This window comes from Lissotriton helveticus, chromosome 7, assembly GCF_964261635.1.
Source record: "Lissotriton helveticus chromosome 7, aLisHel1.1, whole genome shotgun sequence".
NCBI classification, from domain to species: domain Eukaryota; kingdom Metazoa; phylum Chordata; class Amphibia; order Caudata; family Salamandridae; genus Lissotriton; species Lissotriton helveticus.
The window spans coordinates 60,055,903-60,075,038 of NC_136068.1; the positions used below are offsets into that span (position 1 = coordinate 60,055,903).

The 19,136-nt window shown below is 44.5% G+C and overlaps 1 pseudogene across 1 annotated transcript in view; it reads right to left on the reverse strand.

The window, feature by feature from the left end:
* Positions 1-209: 209 nt before the first annotated feature.
* Positions 210-19,136, reverse strand: part of LOC144768037 (epidermal differentiation-specific protein pseudogene) — a 44,149-nt pseudogene continuing 25,222 nt past the window's right edge. The window contains exon 3 of the transcript XR_013598427.1: positions 210-2,237. The product of XR_013598427.1 is annotated as an epidermal differentiation-specific protein pseudogene (transcript). The remainder of the gene's footprint in view (positions 2,238-19,136) is intronic.

The following is a 19,136-nucleotide window of genomic DNA, read 5'->3' on the forward strand; positions in this document are numbered from 1 at the left end:
CTATTGACGTGCTCCACAGCTATATTCCACTCAAGGGTAGGAAATGGGCATTCCAAGGCATGGTTAGTGATGTTTGTGGGCATTCAAAAGTTATTCTTCTTCCCCTTTCTTGCCTGGAAAGAGTTTCAGGACAAGCACTGTTTCCGAGGAGGAAATGTGTATTTGCACAGGGCCTTCTATTCCCTCAGTGTAGAGTGCGCTGCTATGGGTGAATGTCACATGACCTCCCAATGAATGGAAATTCTATACCTGGACCATGCATATTCCTGGAAAATGTAAGTATTCAAGAAAGCTGTAAATCTACACTTGAATGTAGGTGTAAATCTACAAGAACAGCTTTAGGCCCTTCTTTGTGAATTGGTCTCAAATACTTCAAGGCCCCCTTTAGGATGACGGGCGGACTTTGTCCGCCCGCCATCCCATCGGAAAGAGGGAGCGCCCGCATTAGGATGCGCCCGCCACAGTGGCGGGCACATCCCTCATTTTTAACATTGTGGCGGGCAGTGCTCACTGCACCGCCTGCCACAATATTAAAAATGTACGCATGCATTTGCATACACGAAGCCGCAGACACCGCGCGGTGCCTGCTGCTTCGTGTATGCAAATGCTGGGGGGTGCCACAGGTACCCCCCGTGTGCATCCCCCACCTCTCCTTTACTCTGGGTGCTGACGCTTTCTCACCTGCAGGCACAAGTGAATCACTGCAGTCAAGCACCTCAAGTGTGCAGTCAGCTTGAAGCATATCATAAATGCACACTGGCCAATCACTGGACAGCCTTAAGGTATAAATCATCCAGTCATTCATCGGTGCTCCAGTGACTGCCATTGAGAGGTCCGAGTATAGCCTTGTCTTTCTGACTCGAGGATACAGTTTTACTGCTATGTAGCAATGACAACCAGTGACCGAGTCCATATATACTATTGATTGACATTCTTGTAAGGGGTCAGCGTTCATTGTTAACCTAAGAGTAAAACACATTTTATGTCATCGAACATTGGTTGGGTCCCAGGACGACTTCCTGCTAGCTAATTATCTTTTGTGAAATATGGTGTGTGAAAATGGAAGCCCTAAAAGATCCTTTAAAGATTTCGCAGTTTATAAAAAAAAGCACAATTAATCAAAGAATAGCAAATCAATGTTGAGGCATAGCCCATAACAAGAGGAAGGTGTGGCAGACACTATCATTTACTAATGGTGTCTGATTGCACATCTATGTAGATATCTGTGCCAGACTCACAGTGGTATGTGCCATATTCAGTCACCGTCTTACTCCCCTGGAAAATTTTCAGCTCCACTGGAACTGAGATGGTAACCTCCTTGCTCATGAAATTGACTGTTATTTTTGAGCGTGGTGGTACCTTCATCGGCAAACTTAACTCTGCCTTCTTCCTTGTGGTAAATGTCTCAACCTCATCTTTCTTTACTGAGAAGGTGTTGGACACCTCTGCTGAAATATTGGCCACTCCTTGCAAGCTAAATGAAGCACCCACCTTGATTGAAGACTCATTGCTGAATTCAAAGCTATGGGAGACATATTTCTCATACTCTTTGCAAGAAGCAGCAGTGAACTCCTGCTCACTGTCTGTGTTGTTGGTGTAAACATACTGATCTGCCTGGATGTTCTTTTCACTCTCTATCTTTTTCTTGCCCCACAGAAGTGTGGCGGTCACAGAGGCGTTCCCACAGTGCAGAGGATACACATGGGACACTTGGTCATTTAAACCACAATCGCAGTAGTTTGCCAGATATTCACCAGCCCTGGCTAGAATATACCTTCCCCCTCTATTTGGATGCTCGTACAGAAGCCATGCTCCACTCTGAACTCTGTGGGAGGATATCTTATCATTCATGTTTCCAAACGTTAGATTGGTCTCTTGAGTCAGAACTGCTTGAATACCAGCGGCATTGGGATGCTCATAGACTGTGATCTTTGGATTGGTCAGGTCTTCTCTGATCAGCCTCAGACAAGATGCCTTGTCATTCTTGTCAAGCGCAGGATGTTCTCCCTCCTCTAGGGGAATGAACCCTCCTTGAAAGTTTGGATGCTCGTACATTAGCCATGGCTGCCCCACCACCTTCACAGATGAGATGCAGTCTCCGAAGTTCTCCAATGCCAGATTTAGAACATCTGCCGTAAATGTCCTACGGAGTCCCTTGAACTGACCATGTTCATAGACAGTGATGGAGTTCATGGCGATCAGCTATGAAGTTTCCAATGTGTTTTCTGCAGCTGACCCTGTGATACAAAACAACAGCTGGTCAGTGGAGAAACATCATAAGTGATTGTGGGAAAGCTCACAGCACTGGCTCCTCTCTTTTAAAAGGAAAGAAGTTATATTTCGATGCCAATGCCATTGTTAAGTTTATTGTAAGATTACTTAAACTAATTAAGAGTTACATAAACCACAAATATCACAAAGTGCGAGAACACAACAATAAACACTCCTAAAATAACTTTCTTATATGAGAACATATTTTACAGCACCATATGAATTAAACAAAACTTTAATACAGTGGATAAAACATTTCTGATCACAACAGCTTCCCCTTTTTCCTTAAAATCATTAAAGGATGCGAGTGCATACTAATGACACATATGTAGCATGTCATGATGGTGCAGAAGGTAGTAATTCAAAATTCCACAGGACTCGGGACGTTAACGTGTAAAGTGTACTGACAGGTAGTGTACAGCTGAAGTACAGAGATGAGGTGCGAAATAACGAGCCTAAAGGTGAAGTGCAGATTACATATTAAAGAATCATATGCAATAACTGCACAAGGTCTCTGTTTTATAAGGCACACATGGCTCAGGATCTAACTGGCCATGATGACACAGCCCATAAAGCTTAAGTACAGTGCCTGAAAGAATTTGGTTTTCTGTATTTGATTTTTAAGTGCAGAAAACATAATAAAAGGTTATATATGAAAATTACACAGGGTCTACTATTTTCGAGGCCTTATACATAAGGTGCTGATGTACCTAGGAGAGTATGACTTAAGGTCATACTGGGTATGATGAATCAACCCAAAAATGTAAGTGTAGTGTCTAAAAAAGTTTATTTTGTAAAGTGCAGATGGCTTAATGAGGAGTTATATACAGAGGCTAATTATGCCTGGGAGAAAACGGTCAAAGATCTTACTTGGCATGGTGACACAACCCATAGAGCAAAACAGCAAAGTGCAGTGCATGAAAAGGTACTTTTGCTAAAATGACAATTATGTGCCAACAGGTCTGTACTGAGGGTACCAAAGGTCTACAGCAGAATGTATCAAGATTTGTTGCAACAACTGGCTTTATAGTTAAGATGCTATGTGCCTAAGAGAGTGTGGTTTACAAAGTGCGGCCAGCCACATAAGCATTCTTGTGGGCTGAGACATCTCCAGATCAGGCTGGTCATGAAGGCTGATAGGGGACCACAGTGGATCAAGTACCAGTTGAATGTAGCAATTCGATGTCTATACCGTTCAGATACAACATTCCACAGTTTCTGGAAACCCAGTGACAGAGTTAGTCCAAGTTTGTTACTTCAATGTAAAGCCCATTTCAAGTTACCAACAGTGGGAGATGAATAACAAGTTGTGAACACTGTATTCTACTCATGTCCTTTAATAAGTATTATGCGTAGAAATTTACCAAACTTGGCCCTGTCTGCCACTGCAGGGTGTACAAAAGAGAAACAGACTCTCTGGCCAATGGAATATAATGCTCTAAGAAGGCCCCAGTAGGAGCCAGGTGTGATGTTCCAATGCCGGACAGCAGAGAATTATGTGTGCCAAGAATTATCTTGTGAAGTTCCATTGTCTACAACTGTTGGTATTATCGAAGTGGTTCCAAGTTGGGTTAAATTCTCTGATTGGAAGGAGGACTGATCTGGCCAATAGAATATGTTTTAAAATGTGCTTTCCCACTGCTTGATGGAGATTGGACTTGACTGACTTGGGCAGTTGTGAGGCCATTATTGACTCGTGAGGAGCCCAGTCATAGAGAGCTTCCAAGTATAATTAATCAAATTATTGTCTCAGTTCTTCCCTGCAAGTTGTACATATCCTTTAGATACCACCAGATTATTGGACCTGGGCTTGTTTGTAGATGTAAACATTGTTTCTATTAGGGCCTTCATGGTGTTGTTGGGGGCAGCAGGTGCCTGCATATAGAATGGAGAAAGAATTTCCCAGGTTTCCAGGTTTCCTTGCACCAGTCTAAATTCCAAGCCGATCAAGGTATACCTTGTGTGAGATAGGAAGTGGAATAACTTCTTGTAGGCTGTGCACTGGATCTTTTCTAGGGAAGTGCCCATCATGCCGGGAAATGCTTCCTGAGCAGAGTTGAGGGTGGGAAGAAGTTTGGCACGAACCACCCTACCAATGGCAGTAGTTGTGGGGCTGTCAAATATCGAGTTTCATATGCACAAGGCATATGTTGCCACTATTGCTTTGCTTATCATTTTGTTTTGCTGCAAAGTTGGTCTGCCAATTTCACATAGCCATGCTCCCAGATAGATATAATGTTGAACACAGTCCAACCTCAGTTGCGTAACTGGTAAGCCCCTTCTTAGGATATCTCCAGAAAATTTCTACTTTTATTTAGCTCCCATTAGCCACAAGCTCATTCCTGAAATTGTATATGTTCAGCGCATTGAGGGCTTTTTGCAAACCAGATTTTGCATGGTCGAACTTTACTAGATTGTCGGCATACTGTATGAGTGGAATTCTCCAGTGTCCAATTTTAGGGGTGACTAGGTTGGCTCCTGCTAAGGCTGGGCCTAGATCCGCGGTGTAAAGGTTGACTAGCATTGGCTCAGCACATAACTCTGTGTCAGACCTCGGTCAGTGGCAATCTTAGCAGTGGCCATCTGCCTCATGAGTTTAACTCATACCCAGGTCTTAGGGTATAAGGACATGATTGCTCGTAGCAATTTGTATAAATGTTCCAACCCACTAACCCCTGTCTAAGATGTTCCGGGCAACTCTTTCGAATGCTGCTTAGTAGTTGATGAAACAAACAAACAGCATCAGTGAATTATCTGTTGCAGCTTCACTGGAAGGTACGGGAGGACAAGTATATTGTCCACTATTGACCCACCTTCACGAAAGCCTTTTGATAGAAGGGTAGTAGACCTTTCGCACAGGACCATTGCATAAATTCCCGGAGCAGTATGCTGGCATATATTTCGATGTCCTTTGTTTAGAAAATGTATTTTCAGATTAAGAGATTAATTTCCTAATGATTTAAAACCCTCACACCTAAAGTCTTTTCAGGTAAATCAGTCGATTTGGGGTTTGTTAAAAGTGTAGGTCACAAAGAGCCCTTAAGAAATAGTATCAGGAAGTGATAGGATTGGACAAGATCAATAGAAATTTTCCAAAAGCATACTCCTGACATTTAACAGTAGTTAAACCCAAATCATCAAATGTAGATGTGCAACAGCAGAAAGTATTCCTTTACTAAAATTAATTACATCCCAAAATAGCTTCCACTTTTGTTTGGGAGAAGACCCACTGTGTACTATCAAATAATGTGTCCAAGCTTTCAATTGAGTGTTAGCTCACATATATGTGAATGTTCTTACAGTGTGTTCATCCATACACTTTATTATTTACACATATAGACTAAGTTTGCTGAATTGCTACACCTACTTTAAACATGTGACAATTGTTAAAGATGTTAGCCCAGGTTGTGTTACCATCCACATTTTAAGTGCTCGAGTAATTTGAGCATAAAACCAGTGTCTTGTACTGTGATCGAGAACTATGTCACTTTGCCAATATCTATGGGCAATTTGATTTTGAAGGTTCTCAGACAGGGTAGTGCTAACTTTCAGCCTGTTAGATTAATCCTGCCCTGAGGTCAGGTGACTAAGATGCACTTTGGAACATTCCACCTCACCTTCTCAAATTCACACGTGCACAATCTCCACTGTTTACTGGGGAGATAAAAGCAAACAGATACATTCTTTCGCACTTGACCAGGGTATCTGACCGTGAAGAACACTCACCTGATGATAACCCACAATCCACTATTGGATATTGATATTTTCCTTTTGTACTTTCCTACATACTATTATATCTGGTTGCCTGATTGTATCAATAACCCCCAATTATCTGTTTGCCTATAAGTTGCGGGGGCTGCTCTGATCCTAGGTAGACCTGGAAGATGCTTATTAACTGGTGGGTCTAGAAACCTGTGTCTCTTAGGGTGTTGTGCTTTTGCATCTTCCTGGTTGGCCTCTATGAACCTCATAAAAACTATAACCTTGGTGGTTTTAAAAAGACACAACTTTCTGTTGGTTACACCTATGATGAACTTCGGTAGTCCCAATAGATATTCATTCATGGTTTCTGAGAAGCTGTGCCTTTCAATTTTTTGCAACTAAGCCACTCCTGGTTGAACTCCATAGACTATTGATAACTGGTGGTTTTCAGAAGCTGTATCTTCAAAATGGTAGGGCTTTCTCCCTTCATCTTACAGCCACATTATCTACAATGTCACTCTGAAGGCAGAAAGATACCCTGGGCCCAAGGTTAACTTAGACCTGAAGTTTAAGTTTAGCCCTGAAGTCTAGGTTTAGATTTGAAGTCTAAGAGCCCATTCACAAAGGTAAACTTACACCTGAAGTCTAACATGACCTTTGCGAAAATTGCCCTTATACTCAGGCCTAAACTTAGACTTCAGGTCAAAGGTACATTTGTGAATTGTATGTATATATCTTTATTTCAGCAAATTTTTAGCCATAAAAGAAATTCGAACATATTAGGAAAATGCAATATATACAAGCAAGCAATAAATTCAGTTAAAACAAAAATAAATTGACAGCTGTACAGGAACAGGTACGTGTCCGAAATACATCATACAAGTTATTGCATAAAATCCTAAGAATTGCAGTGTGTCCATATTGTGGTCTGTAGCAGTCAAATACCAGGTACTCATATAGATAATTTTATGTAGTGATTGTTAATAACCTGCGCTTGTGCCACATAGCTGCCAAAAATTTTGCTACAGCAAATACAAGAAAACTTGTTAGCTCTGTTTTGAATAATCTATAGGCTTGCATACAATGAGTAAATCCCAAGTTTTTACAGACAGGTATGAGCCAATACCTTCTAGGCTTTTGATAAGCTGGGCAAAAGAACAGAATATGCAAGTCATTTTCTATCTCACAGTTACAACCAGGACAGTTTTTTGGAGAAGATGGAAACCATTCACTAGTAAGGGCTCTGATTGGTAAAGTGCTGTATCTCCATTGTAACTATATTTTTTTAGTTAAAATAGGAAAAATGTAATCAAAGGCAGATTCAAAATAATAAAAGTCTTTAACTTTTAAAAAGGATTCTGTTAGAGTGACGACCTGGAACTTATGTAAAACAGCAGTTAGTTTGTTATCACAGAATAGTCTGGCCAAATGTTTACGTGAAACCACATTACACGCAGATTCGGGATCGGACCACAATGATGGTATTCCCAACATCCCACATTCTTTCTTAATATACATCAACCATGGGATTTTCCCTGCATTGGGTAGGCATAACATTTCTTGGAGTTCCTGTCTATAATTAATGAGCTCGGGTGTTGTCCACAATCTCTGCCAGAATCTTAAAGGTTTAAGGCCCAGTTCCTCATCTATCGGTCTGAGGCCCAAATCGAGCCTCAAGGGTAGGAGAGGAGTGCTGGATGGCAGGGCCAACAGTTGTCTAAGGAATATATTTTCGGAGGTAACAATCTCTGGTCTACATGAGTGGCCCCAAAGTTCGCCGCCATAGGTGACCGTCCCCCTTGCCTGCATTTTGTATATCTCCAAGGGTAGACCAATAGGTTTGATGGTAGATTTGTTGGAGAACTTGAGGATACCACCTGCAATTTGGGCCAGTTTTAGTTGGGATTTGATTTGTTGGGGTGCCCAAGTCATGCTCTCATTTAAGATTACCCCCAAATATTAAAAAATCTGGACCCTTTCTAATCTAGTAGTGCCGATACTGGGGTTTGGGCGTGTTGTTACCGGGGGATTGAAAATCATGAATTTTGTTTTGAGAGCATTTATTTCCAAGCCCCGGTCAGCACAAAATGCCTCAAATCCATCCAACACACGTTGAATTCGCATTGGGGACTTTGACAACAGAAGCGTATCATCTGCGAACATACTCGCAGGCACCCTGCTGCCTGCAAGCCTAGGTGCATCGGTGTTAGGTACGCCATTCAAATGGGCGATTACCCCGTTGACATAGAGGCAAAACAGGGTGGGTGCCAAAACACACCCCTGCCTTACCCCCTGTCAACGGGGAATCTGGATGACAGCAATCCGTTCTTCCCGTACCTAACCCGTGCAAAGTTCTCCTCATGGAGCCTCATCAGTATATTCAGGAGTTGAGGTGGAATGCCCAACTCAAGAAGCACAGACCAGAGTTTCTCTCGCGGGACCAGATCGAAGGCAGCGCGCAGGTCCACGAAGACCGTGTATAGGCTGCCACCCTCTATCCTGACAGTTTTCCAGCATAATAAATTCAGGCGGACAATTTGATCCGTAGTGGATATGTTTTTTCTAAACCCTGCCTGATAGGGACTCAAAATTGAGTGGTCATCAATCCAGTCCTGTAGGCGATTTAAAATCAGCCTCGTGAAAATTTTTTGTGGCATGTCAATGAGGCTGATAGGCCTGTAGATGGCTGGGAGCAGAGGAGAGCCCTTCTTGAATATGGGGACAATCTCTGCGCCCAGCCAAGTACAGGGTACCGCCATTCCTTTCAGGACTGCGTTAAAAATGGTTAATAGATATGGGGCCCATATCTTAGGTTCGTGCTTAAAAAGGTCGCCCGGGAGTTTATCCAACCCCGGGGCTTTTCCAGCTGCAAGTTTGGATATTGCAACACGTACCTCCTCCGTGGTAAAGTCAGTCACATCAAATTGTGGAATAGATTTTAGGCACATCCCCCCTGGCTCCCCAACTATCTCACCATTGTCCGCTGCATACAGGGCACGAAAATGGTCCTCCCACACTTCAGCTGCTATGTTTGATTCAACGGCCGGTAATGGTTCGCCAGACCCTGTATTCACGATTGACCAAAATTTGCGTGAATCTCTGGTCGCTAGGGCAGTGGTTAAATCAACCCACTTGTCGTGGTCCCATTCTGCCTTGGCACAATTATTTAGACGCTTATATTCTATTCTCCTGGCTTGTATTAGTAATTTATTCTTGTTTTGCTTCAAAGCCAGTACTAGCTCCGCATTTACCTTTCTAAAGGCAGCATTGTACCATGACCTTCTGTTACCCCTTGCGGTCCACTTGGTCACACAGGGATTAAGTACCTCTGCCAGTGTGTCTATTAGATCCACGTGAAGGGACAAAACTTGTTATGCAAGTCTGGAGAATGAAGTTGTGTAGTTAAGGCACCAACCTCTTCAAGTACAGGCCCAATCCGTGCATATAACTTGCACACGTCCTCAGGGCGTGCTGCCAATTTATCCCATCTGACTCTACGTCTGTTATTAGATATAGTCATCCTCATATCGGGGTCTTCACAACCATTGTTGGTATCTTTGCCAATTCCGGGATGGGACATTTCCAGGATTAGCGCATTGTGATCGCTCTCCACTCTTGGACTGACCCTGAAGTCAATGACCTTGGGCCATAGGCTAGTTTCGACCAGTATATAATCCAGGCGCGATTTCTGTCCGGGCTTATTAAATGTGCACTTTGGCGGGATGTCTGAATGCACATGTCCATTACAGGCACTAATTGAATGATTGAGTGTTAGTGCCGTGATTTGGACGGCTAGGGGCGTCCATGACCTAGGCGAAGGAGCCGCGGTAGCTGGTATTGACCAATAGTCATCTTCTTCCAATGATGCACCATCCCTCATACCTGTTAACGGCTCAAAGTGGCAATTCAGGTCACCCCCTACCAGGAGCGATGTATCACTGGGGATGGCATTTAGAAATAAAGACAATTCCTCAATAGTTCGTGACTCACTTGTTATGTTAACAGGTCTTCAATATACATTGACCAGAGCGAACCTAAAAGCGTTAGGCCACTCAAGGACCTCACATTGGACGTCGTCAGACAGGGTATTCACTGACTTAGCCCTGCACCCCAGGTGGGTGCCCACCCAGATGGTGAGGCCCCCTGACGGGTGCCCCTTCCCCCCCTGCGTGCAGGTACATTAAATGAGGCAAAACCACCACGTATTTGGTCCTCTCTAGCCCAGGTCTCCTGAAAAAGACATACGTCGTTCTTATCTATAAACAAACCCCACTCCGGACAAGCCAATTTATTGGGCAAGCCTGCCAAATTCCAAGACAAAATCAACAGCGATCCTGGGTTAGTACTGCTGGTGGTGCACCCTATCGAGACCCTAGAGGCCAGTTCATTTGATCCCACAATGGCAGGAGTTCCCAACAAGGTGGGTGGGTATTTAAACCAGAAGCCGGGTTAAGCTGATCTAAAATACCAAAAGGTGAACAGACTAGTGGCATTGGCAAGTTGCTAGCTTCCGGATTACTACCTCAAGTCCTAACCACCTGACTACCAATGGGGCTCCTGCTAGGCGTGATTAGTGAGTTGTTAAGTCCGTCCTTCAGCCTTGTTCCTAGGACAACCCCGTTCTTGTTCTGCAGTCAGTCAACCATGTCCAAGCAACTGTACCGATTATAATTTGAATATTGGGTAGACAGATGGGGATAGTCAGGCCTGTCCCTAATCGTCCTGCTCACCCCTCTGGCTTCCACTCCCACCCAACCCGTCTCCGTCCCTGGATTATACCCCGGAGGAGCAGGTGGGTAAAAGTAGGATAATCGGAGTGCCCGGATGGTTGTCGGGGAATTGCAGTGCGGCCAGTCGCATCTGTGGGTTACAGTCCTTGGGTCCCTAAAATTAACCAGAATACAGTCACCGTTAATATTTTTTGTCGTTTAGCCCACCCAGGACACCCTTCGAACCATCAGGATCTCACTGGAAATTTGGGCAGAAAGGGGTATGTTTTTATTCAGCCAGTCAGCAACTTTGTTTTTAAGGGACATGAAAGATTCTCTGGCTGGATCATTAATCTCAGGAACCCCCGTTAAAACCACTACGAGGGGACTTGCATCTCGAGGTAGATCAATTATCAGTTTCTTTTTTGGGACACTACTCTCTTGTACTTCTGGGATAACGTTTAGGTTAGAGTTTTTGGCCAGTGTTGGGGCACTAGCAGGGGGAGAGGAGGGGGGATCCTATTAGAGGTGTACTCCACTGTGGGACATGAAATTAGTAAAGGGTTAGAATTTAGTGTTAATACCCTTCCCTGGTTGTTGTCAGACTCTCTGCCCACCAGCATGGTCTTGTCTGTTTTCAGGTAGTCTGCAGTGGCTGTTGTTACCTTTTCAATTTTTGACAGCCTTAGCTCTATCTGAGCAAGCCTAACTTCTAAGGGGTTGAGCAGGGACTTCAGGAGGGCAACCATTTTTACAATAGATAAGTCCTCCCTTTCCGGTGTGGTGGTACTAGTATTTAGCTCACCTAGAACTTTTTTATTTATTTATATAGCCTATAACCATCTACACACCCTGACGATTCCAGCGGTGTATCGGGTGTGTGGATTAGCGCTGTGGTTCCCGAGTTTACCCGCCTCAAAGGCTGAAAGTTCTTCCTTTATTATAGTAGTATAGATATAGATTGTGAAAGCAAAGAAAAGTGTAACGATAGTGCAGCTAAGTTTAATGTTTAATTGCAGTGCTGTTTATGTCCTTTAATGTTTATGTTGTCCCGTGTTTCTGAATTGGTGATGTGGTAGGTCACTACCCCTGTGGGTCATGTTCCGTGTGTCCCTTGACGGAAAAAACTTTAGAGTTAGATATTGGCACAACACGCCCATGGAGATTGGAAAAACACACCAATTGTAACAGCGAAGGCCTGATATATCTGATCTGGTGTCCTTGCCAACTCCGATATGTGGGCATGACCACCAGGTAGATAAAGACACGCATACAAGAACATAAGAGTACCATTAGATATGGTAAACGTTCAACAAAATTGACAAATCATTTTCTGGATAAAGGTCATACAGAAACTGACCTTAAATGGGTGGTTTTAGAAAAACCATGGATCCCACCCTATGTGACAGATACCTCTAGACTATTATTTCGTAAAGAACAGCAGTGGGTGTACAAATTAAGAACAGATACTGTGGGTCTTAATGACGAAATACCGTGGACCCAGATCTACTAAGAATAAATATTTTTAGTAGTAATATATAAACATCATGTGTATCCCCTGTTCTAAACACGAATAGTATAATACTTGGTAATGCAGGATGAGAAGAATGCCTGCACAAATAAAACATTTTTTTAGACTCACCTACGGGGGTAGTAGGAAGACCAAGAATATGCACCTCCCATTGATCTAAACAATGTACCATTAACATGAAGATGAACATCTAAGTCTCAGGTGCATACAACTATATTTGTTTCATCATAAGTAATTTTATTATCCTTCTCCCATTATACCGCGAGCTAACACAACTGAAAAAATGCTATCACTCTATGTGGTCATGGTCTTCGTTTTCAAACGTAAAGCTAATCTATCGTGGTATAAATAGAGGAGTACATTTACTCAAGTACTCTTTACTGACCCAGAATAGCTTATGCGCGCTACACCCTTGAAGACAATGAATGATACGGCGCGACACTGCGCATGCGCACACAGTACACTTGGACGATATAAGAGATCGTCTAGCGCGCATGCGTTAGAAGTGATTGTCTTCCCCTCGCGCAAGCTCATGAGGATTTATAAACACAGGCGTCTCTTTGAACAACTATAGAGGCGAGGACCCGGCGCTGAAGCTCAGGTGAATACACTTGACACAATAGTATTTAATCCAGGCGAGCCTGCCGATCGGTACCTCCCGGGGTTAGCTCTACCCTACGCCGAGGTACCGACGGACAGGTGAGTCTTTTCCCTTTGCATACCAGTGGTTTCTAAGTTGTTGGTAGAGATAACTTTGTGCCCCAGGGTAGAGAAACTATGGAACTTCCATTACCACTGTTATGGGTCTCAAAGAAACGGTGCAATTAGTACTGTTTGACATTGGTGTACTATATTGTTACAGACCATGAAAATCTGGACCCCATATCTTGACAAAAGTCAGGATTTCTACATTTATTGTTTATATCATGCCTTAACATGAATATTTAGAAATCACTTTGATTAATCAAATTACACTGTTACTTAGATCTAGCCATAATTTAGAAACCTCATATTGAGGCTATGCACAGACTTTTGACCTTTTTCAACGGCCTAGGGTAAAGTACTTCCCCATGGTTTTTAGTTTGATTGTAGAGACATAGAAGATACATGACAGAGTGGTCAGTTATCACTAAATGTCTATTATATCCACAGAGCGGGGCCTCCCTCCTGAGCAACTTGTCTGGTAGAGGTGAGGCAGAACTATCCAACTTTAGTGGGTAAGTTCATAATACAAAATGTATATGACACTAGTAATAAGTGACTAAGTGTTTTGAGGTATATGATAATCACATAACCATAATGAAACTGTAAAGAGCTGCAGTTGACTAGCTTGTCCCTATACTACTCCTCCTAATCCTAGACAAATGCACTTGTGAATTCTTTTGCAGATATCCAGAGTATGACGTGACACCAGAAAAAAACATGGAGCAGGAACACTGGTGATATTAAATTTAATTTATTCTTACAAAAAAAGTTTTTTTCCCAAAATATTGTTTTTTTTCACGTTTTTTCACGTAATTTTGCAGCAGCATTGTAATAAAACCTGGTCCTGACGAAAGCCGCTGATACTAAAACTAGATCAACAGGCTGAAACATGTTGACCTATCACTAACAGTGGTTTAAATCCATACCACTGTGCTGTTACATTTTTAACCCTGTCAGGTAGCACACAGGAATAAAGTTTAATTGTGTTCTATCTAGGCAGTTTTAAGTTCACACCCGTCCTTTAACACAGCGCTGCAACATACCTCACTTAACCCTTACAGCACACATATGGGATTACCATCCTACTCCTTATAACTTTGAAAACATCTCTGAGCTCCTTCCTTAAGATCCCCGAAGTAGTAGCTCCCAGTGGTGACTAGGTTCTCCACTGGTAAGGAGGCCCCATATGATGAAGCATGTCACCTTCGGGTGAGTGAGGGGTCTTATCCTTAAGGGATGCCTTCCCCTGTGCCATAACACATAATGGGAGTTGAGAGTGTAAAAAAAGCTTTTCCTTATACCTCACCACATCTTTGCATATACAACAGAGACTTAGGTATACTTAGTGGTTTTTGCATAGTTAAATAGGGAGTATATACCTGAAGTCTATAAAGATTCCCTTTTAGACCCCCAATCCACGGTAGTTTTTCAGTAAGATGTATGTTTTTGTCAATGTTTTGCAATTGTAATGAAAGATTTGAATGTGTGAAAGGTATTACTGTGTCTGTTCGCAGTACAGTATTGTGAAAGGGTCTCCTTTTAAATGAATTTTTTTGTTTTAAACTCGTGCCCCTTTATTACTCCCCTAGTTGTCCTGCTACCATGTAGATGTTTTTTTTGCACAGCCGAGTTATTGGTCCTTAAATGTGTGAATATTTGAGTGGGTAAAGGCAAGAGAAGTGTGCGATAGGCAAAGCTTTGTTAATTAGTATACAGCACCTCTGAGTGTGAAAGGTAAATTAGCCTTACTGAAATGTCTATTTGGTTTAGAGCTCACCCCCTATTTGGGAAGTTGTAAACAGTGTCAAACTCTGTTTGAGTAATGGCAGGTATTGTTTTAGTGTTGTCTGTTACTTTAAAAGGGCAATAGTGTAGATGAAGGTTCAAGATTGTGTTGATAAAATAGTGTGATAGCTGAAAGCTGTGTGAATTGGCATACAGCACTGTCTGAGTCAAAGTATAAATAGAGTTAAAGAATGCGTGATGTCGTTTCTTCTGGCAGCCCCGTGTGAATGTTTTATGTATTTCAAATGCTGAAAGTCCGTTTTATCTTGCGCAGCAATTGTAGACAGTGGCACTGTGAGCAAGCCTTTTTAGGGCTCGGGCCTACGTCACACGAAGTGGGGCGGGGCTTCCGAGCTCTAATGTTATAAAAAAAAAAAGTTCAGAAAGGGCTGTGGGCTGCCGCATTCCAGAAAGCGCGCGTTTTTTGCGTGTGGTATTCTGCCATGTGAATGGTAATTGGTCCAGGCAAGGCTGTGTTTAAGTAAGGCAGCACGCCATAGGGCTTTGGAATTTTTGCAATGTCCACTTCCTGCATAAAGTGTTCGGACACGCGCAGAAGAATACATAAATCCTCAATTACCAGCTGTCCGAGGTGCCGGTAATTGAAGGCAGATGGTGCTGGGAGCGTGTGCACTGCTGTTTTTTTTTCCCTTGAGCTCTGTGTGCGCGCCGGCAAACCCGCGCCTGCTCTTTGACTGAGTTAGGCTAAACAAGCATTGGCAAAGCAAATAGGACTCTCCTATACAAAATCTGTTGGTTTTGTCAGGGATATGTTTAGCCATGTTGTACAGCAGCCTGGCTGCTATGCAGCACAGCTGAAAGTAAAAAAACAAACAAAGTGCTTTGATAAGCACTCGTGCCCACTCACCCGAACTCAAACTTTTAATGTCAAAATAGAAGATCACTTTAATTTACTGCCCTCATAACAGACCCCTTGCAGTAGCTCTCGTTGTCCTCTTACCAGATCCCTTGCATCTTCCCAGCTATTGCCAGATTCCTCACTAGCTCCCTGTCTCGTCACCATGACTCACTCTCTCCAGCCTTTCATAAAAAAAAACACTCCACCTCGCTTTCCTCTCACTGGGAGCCTCACATTTACTCTCACAGTCCGGTTACCAGATTCCTACTGCCGTTGTACCAGATCACTCATTGTACTATCATTCAGTGTCCTATCATTAGAGACTTGCTTCACCCTAATGTTCATTCCAGTTTTTCAAACTCATTCCCAGTGTCCTATTACCAGATCACTCACTCACTGCCCAAGCAGACACTGGTACATCCTCCTGTGACCATTGTCAACAGTTCCCTTTCACACAAAGCCTTCGCAGATCCCACACATTCACTTCCCCCTCACACCTTTTCCCACAGCTCCTGCTTCTCATACAAGCCTAGCCACTGATTTCTTGCACTAACAGCCTTCTCCTTTTCACGCACACTTCACTCCTGCTTCATTTCCCTTTTATTTTTCTGCCCCAATGCATTTCGTTCACTCATTTAACAGAATTATATTGTTTTTCCCTACAAAGGGAAGGCCTCCTTTACTTTGTAAAGAAGATATGGTTTATCTTGTAAGCAGGTATCTAAAAAAAATGGGTGCTGCTCTCAGAAATACATTACTTTCAAAATCGCATGTACAAATTGCATGACCTTTATATACAGAGCTCAGTGTGAACGATGTGGCTTGTACACACCCAACCATACACACCCAACCATACACACCCAACCATACACACCCAACCATACACACCCAACCGCACACACCCACACAACCGCACACACACCCACACACAACCGCACACAACCGCACACACCCGCACACAACCGCACACAACCGCACACAACCGCACACAACCGCAGACAACCGCACACACCCACACAACCGCACACACACACACACACAACCGCACACACACACACACAACCGCACACACACAACCGCACGCACACACACAACCGCACACACAACCGCATGCCCACGCACACAACCCCACGCACACACCCACACGCCCACGCACACACAACCACACGCCCACGCACACACCTACACAACCACACGCCCACGCACACAACCACACGCCCACGCACACACCCACACACACTCAACCACACACACTCAACCACACACACACACACACAACCACACACACACACACTCAACCACACACACACACTCAACCACACACACACACTCAACCACACACACACACTCAACCACACACACACACTCAACCACACACACACTCAACCCCACAACCAACCGCACACGCACACACCCACGCTACTACACACACACACATGCTACTACACACACACACGCTACTACACACACACGCTACTACACACACACACACTACTACACACACACACGCTACTACACACACACAACTACACACACAACTACACACGCGCACACCACCATCCGGCAGTGCACGCTTTCACCAAGCGCACACCGCCACACACATCACCACACACATCACCACACACACCACCACACACACCACCACACACAAACCCACACCACCACACACAAACCACCACACACACACACACACCACTACACACATACCACCACACACACCACCACCACCACACACCACCACCACACACACACACACACACACCACCACACACACCACCACCACACACACACACCACCACCACCACACACACAAACACACACACCACCACCACACACACAAACACACACACCACCACACACACACCCGCAGAGTAGTGAGGGCAGAGTAGTGAGGGCAGAGTGCAGAGTAGTGAGGGCAGAGTAGTGAGGGCAGAGTAGTGAGGGCAGAGTAGTGAGGGCAGAGTAGTGAGGGCAGAGTGCAGAGTAGTGAGGGCAGAGTGCAGAGTAGTGAGGGCAGAGTAGTGAGGGCAGAGTAGTGAGGGCAGAGTAGTGAGGGCAGAGTAGTGAGGGCAGAGTAGTGAGGTCAGAGTAGGGAGGGCAGAGTAGGGAGTGCAGAGTAGGGAGTGCAGAGTGCAGAGTAGTGAGGGCAGAGTAGTGAGTGCAGAGTAGTGAGGGCGGAGTGCAGAGTAGGGAGGGCAGAGTGTAGAGTAGTGAAGGCAGAGTAGTGAGGGCAGAGTAGTGAGGGCAGAGTAGTGAGGGCAGAGTAGTGAGGGCAGAGTAGTGAGGGCAGAGTAGTGAGGGCAGAGTAGTGAGTGCAGAGTAGTGACTGCAGAGTAGGGAGTGCAGAGTAGGGAGTGCAGAGTGCAGAGTAGTGAGGGCAGAGTAGTGAGAGCAGAGTAGTGAGGGCAGAGTGCAGAGTAGGGAGGGCAGAGTGCAGAGTAGTGAGGGCAGAGTAGTGAGGGCAGAGTAGTGAGGGCAGAGTAGTGAGGGCAGAGTAGTGAGGGCAGAATAGTGAGTGCAGAGTAGTGAGTGCAGAGTAGGGAGTGCAGAGTAGGGAGTGCAGAGTAGGGAGTGCAGAGTAGGGAGTGCAGAGTAGTGAGGGCAGAGTAGTGAGGGCAGAGTAGTGAGGGCAGAGTAGTGAGGGCAGAGTAGTGGGGGCAGAGTAGTGAGGGCAGAGTAGTGGGGGCAGAGTAGTGAGGGCAGAGTAGTGAGGGCAGAGTAGTGAGGGCAGAGTAGGGAGGGCAGAGTAGTGAGGGCAGAGGGCAGAGTAGTGAGGGCAGAGGGCAGAGTACTGAGGGCAGAGTACTGAGGGCAGAGTAGTGAGGGCAGAGTAGTGAGGGCAGAGTAGGGAGGGCAGAGTAGGGAGGGCCGAGTAGGGAGGGCCGAGTAGGGAGGGCAGAGTAGGGAGGGCAGAGTAGGGAGGGCAGAGTAGGGAGGGCAGAGTAGGGAGGGCAGAGTAGGGAGTGCAGAGTAGGGAGTGCAGAGTAGGGAGAGGAGAAGTGAGTAGTGAGTAGTGAGTAGTGAGTAGTGAGTAGAGTAGTGAGCAGTGAGTAGAGTAGTGAGTAGAGTAGTGAGTAGAGTAGTGAGTAGTGAGTAGTGAGTAGAGTAGTGAGTAGTGAGTTGAGTAGTGAGTTGAGTAGTGAGTAGTGAGTTGAGTAGTGAGTAGTGAGTTGAGTAGTGAGTAGAGTAGTGAGTAGTGAGTAGAGTAGTGAGTAGTGAGTAGTGAGTAGATTAGTGAGTAGTGAGTAGTGAGTAGAGTAGTGAGTAGAGTAGTGAGTAGTGAGTAGAGTAGTGAGTAGTGAGTAGAGTAGTGAGTAGAGTAGTGAGTAGTGAGTAGTGAGTAGTGAGTAGAGTAGTGAGTAGAGTAGTGAGTAGAGTAGTGAGTAGAGTAGTGAGTAGTGAGTGCAGAGTAGTGAGTAGAGTGCAGAGTAGTGAGTAGTGAGTGCAGAGTAGTGAGTAGTGAGTGCAGAGTAGTGAGTAGTGAGTGCAGAGTAGTGAGTAGTGAGTAGAGCAGTGAGTAGTGAGTAGAGCAGTGAGTAGGGTAGTGAGTAGTGAGTGCAGAGTAGTGAGTAGA